Here is a 14,407-nt window from a genome sequence, read left to right as displayed (position 1 = left end):
ACTTTTTATTTTTTTTTCCTCGGCTCAACAACCCGGGGTTTTTGTTTTTTTTCTCCTAGGGGTTTTTTTACCCCGGGGAGGTAGCCTGCTTGGGCTTAATTTAGCTTCTTCTCCTAGACGTTACATTAGTAATACGCTCGTTCATAATGTCGAGTCATAGCCTCAGCAAATTTGACAGCTTATGCTATTGTGTATTATGTTGTGCTATCTGTCATTTTTCTGTGCTTTTACTGCTTCTATTAATGTAAAGCTGCTTTGAAACAATTGAGTATTGTGAAAAGCGCTATATAAATAAAATTGAATTGAATTGAATTGAATGATCAGGAAATGTTCATTTTGAGGTGAACTAATCCTTTAATAAAGGCCTTCTGAAGCAAATATATGCATGTGTAAAAACATATAACTTTATAATCTAAATGATCTAGCTTCTGCCAGACGACAGTATGCATTCATATGGTGTCAGAAGAATTGTCCATCTTAGATTACACAGATTTCAGATTAAAAACAGTCTAATATTTCCACACCTGGGTTGCCATGGTCATCCGATGTAGATCCACAAGCACAGGTTTTTCTATAATCTGAAATCACAAAAGGACGAAATATTTAAAAAAACAATAAAATTTAGGGTTAGGACTAACTATGAATAACTCTTGCATAGTGCACCTTTAAAGTGTAATGGATTAGTTTAAAGGGACACTCCACTTTTTTAAAAAATATGCTCATTTTCCGGTTCCCCTAGAGTTAAACATTTGATTCTTACCGTTTTGGAATCCATTCAGCCGATTTCCGGGTCTGGCTTTACCACTTTTAGCATAGCTTAACAATCCATTGAATCTGATTAGTCCATTAGCAATGCATGTTTAAAAAAAAACAAAGAGTTCAAATATTTTTCCTATGTAAAACTTGACTTCTGACTTCTGTAGTTACATCGTGTACTAAGACCAACAGAAAATTAAGTTGTGATTTTCTAGGCAGATGTGGTTAGCACTATACTCTCATTCTGGTGTAATAATCAACGACTTTGCTGCCGTAACATGGCTGCAGCAGGCGCAATGATATTACGCAGTGCCCGAAATTAGTGCCCTCTGATTGAAAGTTACTAAGAGGACTACTTTTGGGCCCTGCGTAATATAATTGCCCCTGCTGCAGCCATGTTACGGCAGCAAAGTCCTTGATTATTACACCAGAATGAGAGTATAGTCCTAACCATATCAGTGTCACGGTAGGAAAATCCATTGTTTTCCTCCGTGTCATGTTTGTGTGTGTGTGTTGTTCACTTACCCTGCCATGTGCTCGTTAGAGCAATCCCTTTCACCTGTGTGTTGATTGTCTCGCTCCAGCTGTTCATCATTACATCATCTCCATAAATACTCACCTGACTTTCTGTTCCCTGCCAGATTCTATTGTTTGCTCAGTCTCCGTGTTGTTTGGTTGTTCCGTGTACTTTGGATTACGTGTTTCAGTTTGGATGTGTATTGTCGTCGTCGTCTTCGTGTGGATGTTCCGTGTCAGCTTGGATTTCACCACTGCTCACCACTCCACCAACGTCGCACTCAAAACATCAACTTCCACCGTAGTCATCGTCACCATTGCCTTCAACAACACCGGACTGGATTACTTCCGCATTGACACTGAATACTCTCTCTTTGTTTACATTTAATAAACATTGTTATATTTTACACCTGCGTTTGCTTCCGTCTCTTACAAGTCATTACAGAAGAATCTGGCCAACATGGAAGCAGCAGGTGGTCAGCCGATCTCCGCGTTGGAGGAGTTTCTCCAGCGATCTCTGGCTCGTATGGATCATCAGGATCATACCATCGAAGATATGCGGAAGGCCGTCCAGGTAATGGTGGCGAAGGTTTCCGAGCTCTCTCAGCGATTTCCGGACATCACGCCTCCCACTGCGCCACCCATGCCGCCCGCACCATCTTCACCTCCAGGGGGTAGTTTCATCCAGGAACCGAGACTTCCCATCCCTGAGAAATACGCCGGTGAGCCCAACTATTGCCGTACCTTTCTCTCTCATTGCTCTTTACATTTCGCCCAACAGCCCCGGTCTTTCTTCCTCGAGGAGACGAAGGTGGCGTTTACGCTCTCGCTTCTCAAGGGCAAGGCTGCCCTCTGGGGGACGGCGGTATGGGAAAACAAGGACAGCTGTTGTTCCTCGTTCGCCTCGCTTGCAGAGGAGATGAAGAGGGTTTTCGACCGCTCCGTCGCCGGGAGGGAGGCCGCCCGTCTCCTCACGGATCTCCAGCAGGGGGAGCAGTCGGTCTCGGACTACGCCATCGAGTTCCGCACCCTGGCGGCGGAGTGCAGGTGGAACGAGGAAGCGCAGTGGGACCATTTCCTGCATGGGTTGGCGGATCGGATCCATCGAGAGATCATCACGGCGGAATTACCGAAGTCGCTCAACGGGTTGGTGGACTTGGCGATCCGGGTTGACGCACGCCTTTCCACCGTTGCCAGAAGGAAGACTCAAGGTCCGTCCCTACGTCAAGCGGAGTCCACGGATCCGCCCATCGAAGTTTCCGCCGGTGGTCTCTCAGATCCGGAACCCATGCAGGTGGGTCGAGCTCGGTTACCCCGGGAGGAGAGGAAGCGGCGGAGATCCCTGGGTCTCTGTATATACTGTGGCGAGTCGGGTCACCAATGCCAGAGGTGTCCGGTAAAAGACCAAGCCCGATAGTAAAACGGAGGCTACTATCGGGCAGGATCTCCGCACAGAAGACCTCTACGACATCCACTCTCCTTCCGGTGAGACTACGGTGGTCCACTATGTCACACTCAGGGCACGCACTTCTGGATTCGGGGGCGGAGGGCAACTTCATCGACAGCTCACTAGCACGTAAGCTCAAGTTACCGTTCACTCCACTCACCCACCAGATTGCGCCCTTCGCCCTCAATGGACATCAGTTACCCACTATCAAGTACACCACAGCACCTATCACACTCATCACTTCCGGAAACCACACAGAGACTATTTCATTCTTTATTACTGACACTGCTCTCTCCCCCATAGTTCTTGGTCATCCGTGGCTTCATTCCCATAACCCAAGAATTGACTGGAAACTGGGTTCTGTTACCAGCTGGAGCGAGGAGTGTCATAAGTCCTGTCTTGTCTCTGCTTGTGTTTCTGTCTCTGAGTCTGTGTTTCAGGGGAAAGCAGTGGATTTGTCTACCGTGCCCGCGGAGTACCACGACCTGAAGGAGGTGTTCAGTAAGTCGCGGGCCGATTCTCTTCCTCCTCATCGTCCCTATGACTGTGCGATAGACTTATTGCCAGGTACGTTTCCGCCTAAGGGCAAGTTGTACTCTCTGTCTGTTCCGGAGATGGAGGCCATGGAGAAATATATTTCTGATTCTCTGGCTACGGGGTTCATTCGCCCTTCCTCATCTCCAGCGGGGGCGGGGTTCTTTTTTGTGGGGAAGAAGGACGGATCCTTGCGACCTTGTATTGATTACCGAGGGTTGAACAACATCACGGTAAAGAATACTTATCCTTTGCCGTTGATGTCTTCAGCTTTCGAGAGGTTGCAGGGAGCGTCCGTTTTCACTAAATTGGACTTACGTAATGCATATCATTTGGTTCGCATCAGGAAGGGGGATGAGTGGAAGACTGCGTTTAACACCCCTCGTGGCCATTTTGAGTACTGCGTGATGCCTTTCGGTCTCACGAACTCGCCAGCAGTCTTCCAAGCACTCGTTAATGACGTGTTGCGAGACATGGTAGATCAGTTCATATATGTTTACCTGGATGACATATTGATTTTTTCTTCGTCTCTCCAGGAACATTTGCAACACGTACGACGAGTGCTTCTGCGGTTGTTAGAGAATGGGCTTTTTGTCAAGGCGGAAAAATGCGTTTTTCATGCACAGTCTGTTTCTTTTTTAGGACACATCATTTCGACTGAGGGTGTTCGCATGGATCCTGAGAAAGTTAAGGCTGTGGTAGATTGGCCATCCCCAGAGTCTCGCAAGGCCCTGCAGAGATTTCTGGGGTTCGCCAATTTTTACCGGCGTTTCATTCGCAATTTCAGCCAACTAGCCGCACCTCTGACCGCTTTGACCTCCCCTGGTTTGACGTTCAGGTGGTCAGACGCAGCTGAGGCTGCGTTTGCCAAACTGAAAAGCTGCTTTGTTTCAGCTCCCATTCTCGTTACCCCTGATCGTTCACGTCAATTCATAGTGGAGGTCGACGCGTCAGAGGTGGGGGTAGGAGCAGTGTTGTCCCAGCGCGCATCCTCAGACGGAAAGGTTCATCCTTGCGCGTATTATTCCCATCGTTTATCTCCTGCGGAAGTTAACTATGACATTGGCAATCGAGAGTTGTTGGCAGTCAAGCTAGCACTGGAAGAATGGCGTCACTGGCTTGAAGGGTCGGGTGTACCTTTCATTGTATGGACGGACCATAAGAATCTCGAATACATTAGAACTGCTAAAAGACTTAACTCCAGGCAGGCTCGGTGGGCATTGTTTTTCGGTCGTTTCGATTTTACACTTTCTTACCGGCCGGGTTCCAAAAACATCAAACCCGATGCTTTATCCCGTCTTTTTGAGCGTTCCGATCGTACTGCTACTCCCGAGCCCATTTTACCGGAGAAAATCATTATCTCCGCGCTCAGATGGGAGGTCGAATCGAAGGTTTTGACAGCCTTAGAAGGGGTAACGCCCCCGGCTCGCTGCCCACCGAACCGTTTATTTGTGCCGGAAGGGTTACGGTCAGATGTCCTCCAGTGGGGTCATGGTTCCAGTGTTGCTTGTCACCCAGGGGTTAGTAGAACTAGGTTTCTAGTCAAGCAACGATTTTGGTGGCCTGGTATGGCTCGTGACGTCCACGACTTCGTCTTGGCTTGTTCGGTTTGCGCCACTGGTAAGACTTCCAATCGTCCTCCAGATGGGTTACTTTTACCGCTGTCTGTCCCTTCGAGACCCTGGTCCCACATTTCGCTAGATTTCATTACCGCCCTCCCACCCTCTAAGGGTAATACGGTGATTTTGACCGTAGTGGACCGGTTCTCGAAGGCGACCCATTTCATTCCCTTGCCCAAATTACCATCAGCCAAGGAAACAGCGGTAGCTGTCATTGACCACGTCTTCCGAATACATGGCCTCCCGACAGACGTGGTCTCTGACAGGGGTCCCCAGTTTGTGTCCAAATTTTGGCGAGAGTTCTGCAAATTGCTAGGGGCGACTGTTAGTCTTTCGTCCGGGTTTCATCCCCAGAGCAACGGTCAAACCGAGCGAGCCAATCAGGACGTCGAAAGGGTGTTGCGATGTCTGGTTTCCAAGAATCCTTCGTCCTGGTGTCAGCAACTCTCAATTGTGGAGTACGCACACAATTCTCTGCCGGTGTCATCTACGGGCATGTCTCCATTTAAGTGTAGTTTAGGGTACCAACCACCTAATTTTGTCAGTACTGAATCCGAGGTGTCGGTTCCCTCCGCAAACGCACTAGTCCAGAGGTGCCACCGCACCTGGACCAGAGCTCGCAGAGCTCTGCTCCAGGCAAGGTCACGCACCAAGGCCAAGGCCGATCGCCACCGGTCGAAGCCTCCCCGATACGTCGTCGGTCAAAGAGTGTGGCTTTCAACCCAGAATATTCCGATGCGTTCCGTCTCGAATAAACTTGCTCCCAAATTTATTGGCCCGTTTTCTGTTACCAAAATCATTAATCCGGTAACAGTGCGTCTTAGCCTTCCTCCTGCGTACAGGAGGGTTCACCCCGTCTTTCACGTTTCCAAAATTAAACCGGTGATTTTTTCCCGTCTTAATCCGCCTACCCCGGTTCCCCCTCCGCCTCGTATCGTTAATGGGGAGACCACTTATTCGGTTAACCGTATTCTGGACTCCAGACGGAGGGGACGCGGATTTCAGTACTTGGTGGATTGGGAAGGTTACGGTCCGGAGGAGAGAAGGTGGGTTCCGGCTCGGGACATACTGGATCACCGCCTTATTGATGAATTCAATCAACAGGTAAAGCAGGCTGGGAACGCTGAGGGGCGTTCCTAGGGGAGGGGGTACTGTCACGGTAGGAAAATCCATTGTTTTCCTCCGTGTCATGTTTGTGTGTGTGTGTTGTTCACTTACCCTGCCATGTGCTCGTTAGAGCAATCCCTTTCACCTGTGTGTTGATTGTCTCGCTCCAGCTGTTCATCATTACATCATCTCCATAAATACTCACCTGACTTTCTGTTCCCTGCCAGATTCTATTGTTTGCTCAGTCTCCGTGTTGCTTGGTTGTTCCGTGTACTTTGGATTACGTGTTTCAGTTTGGATTTGTATTGTCGTCGTCGTCTTCGTGTGGATGTTCCGTGTCAGCTTGGATTTCACCACTGCTCACCACTCCACCAACGTCGCACTCAAAACATCAACTTCCACCGTAGTCATCGTCACCATTGCCTTCAACAACACCGGACTGGATTACTTCCGCATTGACACTGAATACTCTCTCTTTGTTTACATTTAATAAACATTGTTATATTTTACACCTGCGTTTGCTTCCGTCTCTTACAAGTCATTACAATCAGCCTTAAAAAAAAGCAACTATTAATTTTCCATTGGTCTTAGTAACCTACACAACGTAACTTACAGAAGAGTCAAGCTTTGAATAGGAAAAATATCAAAACTCTTATTTTTTTTAGCGCGATGCTAATGGTGCAATCAGATTCAATGGATTATGCTAAGCTATCCTAAAAGTGGTACAGCCAGACCCAGAGCGTTTAACTCTAGGGGAGCTGGAAAATTCGCATATTTTCAAAAAAGTGGAGTGTCCCTTTATGCATTTTTTTAATTTTCAAACTCATTATGGAGGAAGCATTGATACCCCTTTTCCACCAAGGGAGAGCTGGTGCTGGTTTGGAGCCAGAGCAAAGCAAACCAGTTCTTAGTAAGCTTGTCAGTTAATCCATGTCTTTCTTTTCTCAGTGGAAGAGAAAAATTATTTCTGAACTTTTCTTCACAGATTGGAGTTATATGGAACCCAACCTCTTCTTAGCTCAAATCAACGCAGTTTCAAAGGTCTCTGAAGTGCTTTTACAGGCTCTGCACGATACCAGCTGAGGACGGGGGTTGGGGGTCTAGCAAAACAATTGGTTAAAAAAAGGTATATACAATAGTTCGGATTGAGCTCAAGCCGGGAACCGTGTCATCACACTCCACGGCGCATGCGCGAGCAGAAGCACTGCCCCACTCTTTACATGCGAAACTAACGCTGGCCGAGCGTGATGACGTACTAACGCCGCAGACCTAGTTCCCGGCTTCTTCCGGCCCGAGCTCAATCTGAACTATTTAATAAAAAGTACATACTTTTTTTTGAAAATAATCCTTTCGTTAGATTGTTTCATTAGGATCCCCCTCGTCCTCAGCTGGAATTGTATTGAGCCCGTTGAAGCACTTCAAAGACCTTTGAAACTGCATTGATTTCAACTGACAAGAGTTGAGTTCCACTGAACCCTATTTTGTAAAGAAAAGTCCAGAAATGTTTTCCTTAAAAAAACTTTCTCTTTCACTAAGGAAAGATAGACATTGATATCTTGGATGGCATTGGGGTGAGTAAATTAAGAAATTTTCATTTTGAGGTGAACTAATCCTTTAAATGGTTAGAACACCCAAAAATGAAATTTAGCCTGTGATTTACTCACCCTAAAGCGATCCTAGGTGTATGACATCCTTCTTTCAGACAAATAAAATCTGAGTTATATTAAAGTGCCCCTATTATGGAATTTTGAAAATTACCTTTCATAGTGTGTATCATAGATCTAAGTGAACGAAAACATCCAGAAATGCACTTTTATCATGGATAGATGCACTTTTATCAACTTCAAAACAGAAGCACCCATTGACTTCTAATATAAATCTGGGAAGAGCCAGGGCATTTGTTAATATGATTGTATTATGATTGTATTTGTCTGAAAGAAGAAGGTTTTATACACTTAGAATGACTTGAGGGTGAGTAAATCATGGGCTAATTTTCATTGCAGGGTGAACTATCGCTTTAAGGCTTGAACATGCAATAAAGGGACAGATTTGTGACCTTGTTTACAAATAGAATTAAAAAATATAACATTGGAGATTTTTTTTCCCCCTAAAATAATTGTTTTCTGTACTCTTACCGTGCATTCACCCCAGACGTGTTAAGAGATGACAAAAAAACGTTATTCGCGCATAGTTGGACGCTTGAACATTTGGAGTTTACTCGCTTCATTCGCGTCTGAAAGCCGCACATGAAATTCTAGTTATTCAAGACATTTACACAGAAATTTAATCATGGGAGGGGCTTCCACGACTCCGCTCGCTTCCTGTAATTACATCACTATTAGAGAAAGCTCCTGATTGGTTAATGCGGGCGTTTTTCTGCCAAAGGTCAGATTTTTCAACTGTGCAAACTAGACACACAATTGAGGCGGATTTGCATCTACCGAACCACGCTAAATGCCTCATTAGCAACGCAAGACCTCCAGATGCGCGTAAACGCGTTTTTAAATTGACATAACATTGAAATCACTGGCGCTTGATGCCTCTACCGCAGCTGGTGTGAGCGCAGCATTATGATAAGGAACTATGTAATAATATGACCTGGAGTAATTCAATGCTATCGAAGTGTCGCAGCACGCTCCAGCGCCCACGCGCACGCACACAGACGACAGAGGGATGCATCAACAATTCTTAGTTAAGGTAATAACATTGTATAATATTGAAAATGAGTAGACTATTCCTTTAAGCATTCTTTAAAATTTCCAAACTCATTAATGGAGGAAACACTTAACCTGTTATTATGATTGATATTAAGGTTTGACCACAATACTGTGGTGAATATATCATTTGATTTAAAGAAAAAAAAAGTTTACTTTAATGATACAAAATAATATAATTATTTGACCACAGGATCACTTAACAGTAGCTACGTTTACATGGACACATTTAGCCTCCTATCATAGTGTTTACATGAACACTTAATGTGATCGGAATGATGTGCGTGTTTATATGACACAAGATTTACCTCAGATTTGATCATTTGACATGCGCACATTGCACAAATATAGTTTCACGCTGTTTCAAGATTTGCTTTGTGCCTCACTGATTATAAAGCAGTAGCAAAAACACCCATTCACGTGTGCCCAAAAAGCGTATTTCACTTCACGCAGTGCTGCAGAGACCGTTCGCGAGAGCGAGTCCAAACACACGCGTTTGTGGATCAGAGAATAAATCATGGACAACGCTGTCTGGTATCACTTTATGGGGAATTGGAAGGATAATAGGAACAAGATTAACAAGACAATCACTTCTTGTGACTTCCTTCAACAAAACAAACTCGAGTTATTTGCGTCACATGTCATTACGGCAATTCTACGTTATTGCACGTGTGAATATGCTCCACACTACCGTCCTGTAGGTGGCGGAAATGCGCCTTTCAGTGGGTTTGCCAACCGCCATTAAAAAAAGAAAAGATGGCACATGCGCAGAGCGTCCCAGTTTCAGTTATCCATCCGATCAAGTGTATTCATGTCCTTTTGAGCGGATTACAAAAGGTATAAACCACCCCTAACAAGCAGATTAGATTTTTAATCAGATTGGTACTTTTTAGTCCGATTGAGGTCGATTGATCATTTAAACGGATTACAAATGTCCATGTAAACGCAGCTAGTGAGACCCAGTATTTTTTTAATCTGTAAACAGCCAAACATCAGTGTATCAACGGGGCAATTGCTTCTCTCTCACTCTTGTGTAGACACTAAGGGTCTGTTTACACTTGGTATTAAGATGTGTTTTCATCGATCGGATCACAAGTGGACGAGAGAAACACATTACGTTTACACCTGGTATTTAAATCCGTCTCTTTTGTCCACTTTCGACCGCTTCTGTCCTGAATACTGTGAGGGGGTGGTCTGTGAGACTGTGGGCGAGTTTCTCTGCTGTCATTCAAACCCGAGCGGGAGTAATTATGAGTTTATATGGACGCAAACTAATATTATGTCGGAGTCCGCTGCTTGTGTTTAAGTAAACATGCTGCACAGTGTTTTGTACATGTATATGTTAGAGCTTTCTCTGAATTTTCAGCGCAATTGATGAAATAGGATCGCGCAACTTTCACACGCTTTCAAAACGAAACTACGGAGATCACCCCCTTAAGTTGTATCAATGATAGGCTAAAAACAGAGCTGTTCACGTATGTTCACGCCAGAAGTAAAAAAAAAAAAGACGTAAAACTTGTGTTTAGTATATCAAATTAGATAAATGGGCAGAGAGAAGGCGGTCGCGTGTGGCTGTTCGAACACATTCAACCACATGTGCGTTCCGCAACTCCAAAGAGATCCAATCGAAGTGGATTCGACTACCTCTGGATGTGGTTGAAAGTGGTCGAAAGTGGACGAGCTCAAAACGTTTTGAACACCGTTTACACCTGGCATTGTTTACACCTCCACTTGTGATCCGATCGACGAAAACGCATGTTAATGCCAAGTGTAAACAGCCTCTAAGAAACATCCACTAGAGATGCAACGTGCATGCACTCGTCAGCCTTGCCCAGGTAAACTGATATTAACTTAGACGATAAAAATAATAATGAAATGCATGTAAATAAAGAAAACGGAATACAATATATACATCTCTTATCTTCCTTATAAAACATCACATTAACATTCGTATTAAAGAAGAACTCCGGTCAATTTTAACATTTAGCTCTGTTGTTTGCAGATGTGGAGTGCTGTCCGTACCGAAAACTAGAAAACAATCGCTGTTGCTTACAGTGTTATCCTCCTTTTTAGAATATGCCCCCTGTTTACTGAAACAGGGCCTGGGCACGTTTAAGTTTAAAACAGTGTGCAACGTTTAGCTACGGTTTCCGGGTTGAACAACATGTTTCCTGGAAACGGTGTGCACCGGTATGCAACGGGGTTTGAGATACGTTTTCTCTTGTTTGGTGGGTGTGTCCGAAGTGCAGCAAACACGCGATACTAAAGAGACAGCTCGTACAATGGATTTCAAAAATAACATTTAAAAAGACACAAGGAATGACCTTCTCAGCTACCGTAGTTGCAACTCTTGCGTCATTAGAACAGGGTGTTGCAGGGTGCAACGTTTTGTCGGGGCTGAATGCAGCCCTGTTGTAAATGTGCTTTTAGCTTCTTAACACCGTTGAAATTTCATTACAAGTGCCCAGCAATGTGAAGGGATTTATTCTGCTAAGATATGCATAAAAATTATCAGTTGTCGACTCATGCAATCCACAAAAAAACAATTTGCAGTGGTTATGTATGTCCATAAGTTACGGCCTATTTTACTTGCTACATATTCATTACTATAGACATAACCACGGCAATAACTTTTTTGTGGAATAATTTTTTTTTTCGACATATTGGATCATTCGAATTCAACAATCGATTAATGTGGACTACACTGGAAAACGGGAAGTAAACCGAGGTATGCGAGCTGGCTGAATTAACAGCACTTTTATGCATACCTTTCACATATACTGCAGTCATATTTACAGTGTTCACTCAGAAGAAAACACTTTACATTGCTGGGCACTTGTGATAAGATTTCCAGGGTGTTAAAGAGGCTAAAAGAACATAACTGGGCCCATTTTAGTCAACTGGGTGCAAATTTTAAAAGAGGATAACACAGTGTAGCCAACAACAATTGTATTCATTGTTCTCTGTACTGACAGCACTCCATTTAAAAACAACAAAAATAAAATTGACCAAAGTTCTCCTTTAATGCAATCTAATAGTGTATTATAAGTAACATTCTATAACAACATTAAATATACTAGATTACATTGAAATATGTTATCAATTCATATTCTTATGACTTAACCTTCTAATGAAACAACTGCAATGACATTAGGAACATCCAAATGAAACATTTACTACATCATGTGCAGGCCTGACCACGTGCGTCACGCACACCACAAAATATCATTAAAATGGATTCTTAAAACACGATGTACAATGCATGTTTATTAACAGTTAATCAGATCTATTTTCTTTCATAAAAAATAATTAAACAACATACCTGTAAACAGACCAACATCATCAGTGGATCAACGGGGCTGGGCAATGTCTTCTCTCTCACTCTGTCCTGAAGACACATGAGCATAATATGATAATTATAAGATTATGAAATTCATAATGTGCTTATTACAATTAAACACTTCATCACAACCAACACGATCAAATGCTGTTAAGCACTTGAGCAAAAATAAGCATTTGAACGATAAAACTCAGCATACCAGAGAAACGTCCACGAGAAAAGCACCATCACACGTGGTACATGGAGAAACCCGGGAGATGTCGCACCGGTGACGCTCCCACCCTAAACGAAGACCCGAATAAAAGTTCCCTTAATTTAACGTTATACTCTCTTACATGTGAACAATGATATGAACCAAATTGTTTGAGGTTCATTAACCCATTTTAATTATAAGAGTATATAACCAGTAAATTCAAGAAAATAATACAATATAGGAAAAAAACGATTCAAATAATTCACACCAGTTACAAATGCATACTTTTTATATTAAACTGAAAACACTCCTACCTTCGTTCGAAACGCAGGAGAAAACATATTCTTTATTCCAAAATGCAAATGCAGCTTCATGATATCCGAGGATGGCTCACCAAAGCACTAAAGCAGTGAATCGAAGATACCCGCGCAAACCCGTTGAGGAGACGCATCTTCTTCTTCTTCTTCTTCTTTGGTGTGTAGCGGCAGCTTGCATCCGGTTTGCATCTTCGGTTCATATTTGTCTCCTCCTAAATTCTCTTGTCCAGTTTCTTCAATTTAGATAGTCAAAAAATAACTTGCACAGTGTCCCTTTTCCGCTAAATATAAAATATTTTTAACATTTACATCTATTTGCTCAATACTCTGTAGCTGTGCCATCATTTCTTGCCTTTCGTGATTATATTTCCCGCATATGCTCCACAGTCGAGAAGAAGCATCTCACATCCGTTTGTGAATTCAAACTTCTAAAACACGTGACCAAATCATTGCTGCTCATTCGACTGTTACGACCTACGACACATTCGACGTTGTGGGCGGGAATTGGCGGCAAATTTGAATCTGTGTTGCACACATACACACACAAACAAGAGATGCATCTGAATAAAGTGTGCTGTTGAATAAAATTGTGAATGTTAAATAGTTGTATGGAGTTGAAATTAGAATAATGTTATTTTTATTATTCTGTGGAAATATTTTGATCTTTGTCAAAACAAACTCTGAATAGTCAACAAAAGTTACAATCATATATATATATATATATTATACATACATATAGACCAGTTCAAATGATGTAAACAACACTGGTCCAGAAACACTTCCTGTTACAGTTTGTGACAGTTATTTTTTATTTCACATATATTATTATCTTTAAGATGTTGTTTTCAGTTAATTCAGGTTTACATGTTCTGTTGGTTTATTTTATCCCAACGTTTATCTAGTGTTAAAAAACGGAAACAGGAAGTGCTTTTGGACCAGTGTTGTTTACATCTTTTGAAATGGTCTATATATATATATATATATATATATATATATATATATATATATATATATATATATATATATATATATATATATATATATATATATATATATATATATATATATATATATTAGGGCCGGGACTCGATTAAAAAAATTAATCTAATTAATTAGAGGCTTTGTAATTAATTAATCTAAATTAATCGCATTTTAATCACATATAAATATTTGACCTGAGAACATTAAGAAGTAATTTTTTTACATGGATTTTTAGTATACACTCTTAGAAATGATGTGTTAATTTTTTACACATCATTGTGCGGTAAGCTTTTAACACATTATGTGTAATTTTAAGACATTATGTGTCATTTTGTGTTGATTTTGTGTTCAAGTATAAAACATGTTGTGTTAAAAGTAACACAAAATGTGTTGTTTCAATAATAACACAGAGATGGGTGGATTCCAGGATGACGCAGTTTGTTGTCCCAGAATCAACACTAATGTGTTGTTTTGACTGTCTGTGTTCCGGTACCTATTTGCGCGGATCCCCCACCTCATGTATAAAAACAACAAAACATAATATACTATATAGCCTATATTAAAATTAAAATATAAAAAATATATTATGCACATTTTAAGTTGCACATCGTTTATAGTTTTCTTAAGTGGGATTCAGATGTGAAAAGCGCTGCATAATTTACGCGCTTTTAGTCTTACTCTTGAAACTTAACTAAATTAAAAAATAAGAGGTGATATATAGCTTTAGCCTACATAAATGCTTGTTTCTTTAATGTTGCGAGATCCTCTTCAGCTTTTCTTGCTGTTATGTTTATAATAGTTCATTGTTCAGAGTTCATATTGATGATCTTATAGTCCATTTAAAAATGTTCTTACAAACTGACTCTATTCGTCAGAAAAACAC

At 42.2% G+C, this 14,407-nt stretch overlaps 1 long non-coding RNA gene across 1 annotated transcript; it reads right to left on the bottom strand.

The window, feature by feature from the left end:
* Positions 1 to 318: 318 nt before the first annotated feature.
* On the bottom strand, positions 319 to 12,671 carry LOC129432384 (uncharacterized). Its single transcript, XR_012365317.1, has 4 exons — positions 12,541 to 12,671; positions 12,233 to 12,315; positions 12,016 to 12,081; positions 319 to 578 (listed from the first exon to the last, which is right to left on the bottom strand). It is a non-coding gene; the product is annotated as an uncharacterized lncRNA (long non-coding RNA).
* Positions 12,672 to 14,407: the final 1,736 nt, after the last annotated feature.

This window comes from Misgurnus anguillicaudatus, chromosome 22 (assembly GCF_027580225.2).
Source record: "Misgurnus anguillicaudatus chromosome 22, ASM2758022v2, whole genome shotgun sequence".
NCBI lineage: Eukaryota > Metazoa > Chordata > Actinopteri > Cypriniformes > Cobitidae > Misgurnus > Misgurnus anguillicaudatus.
The sequence above is the reverse complement of the archived record's forward strand: the minus strand, read 5'-3'. Positions and strand labels throughout refer to the sequence as shown.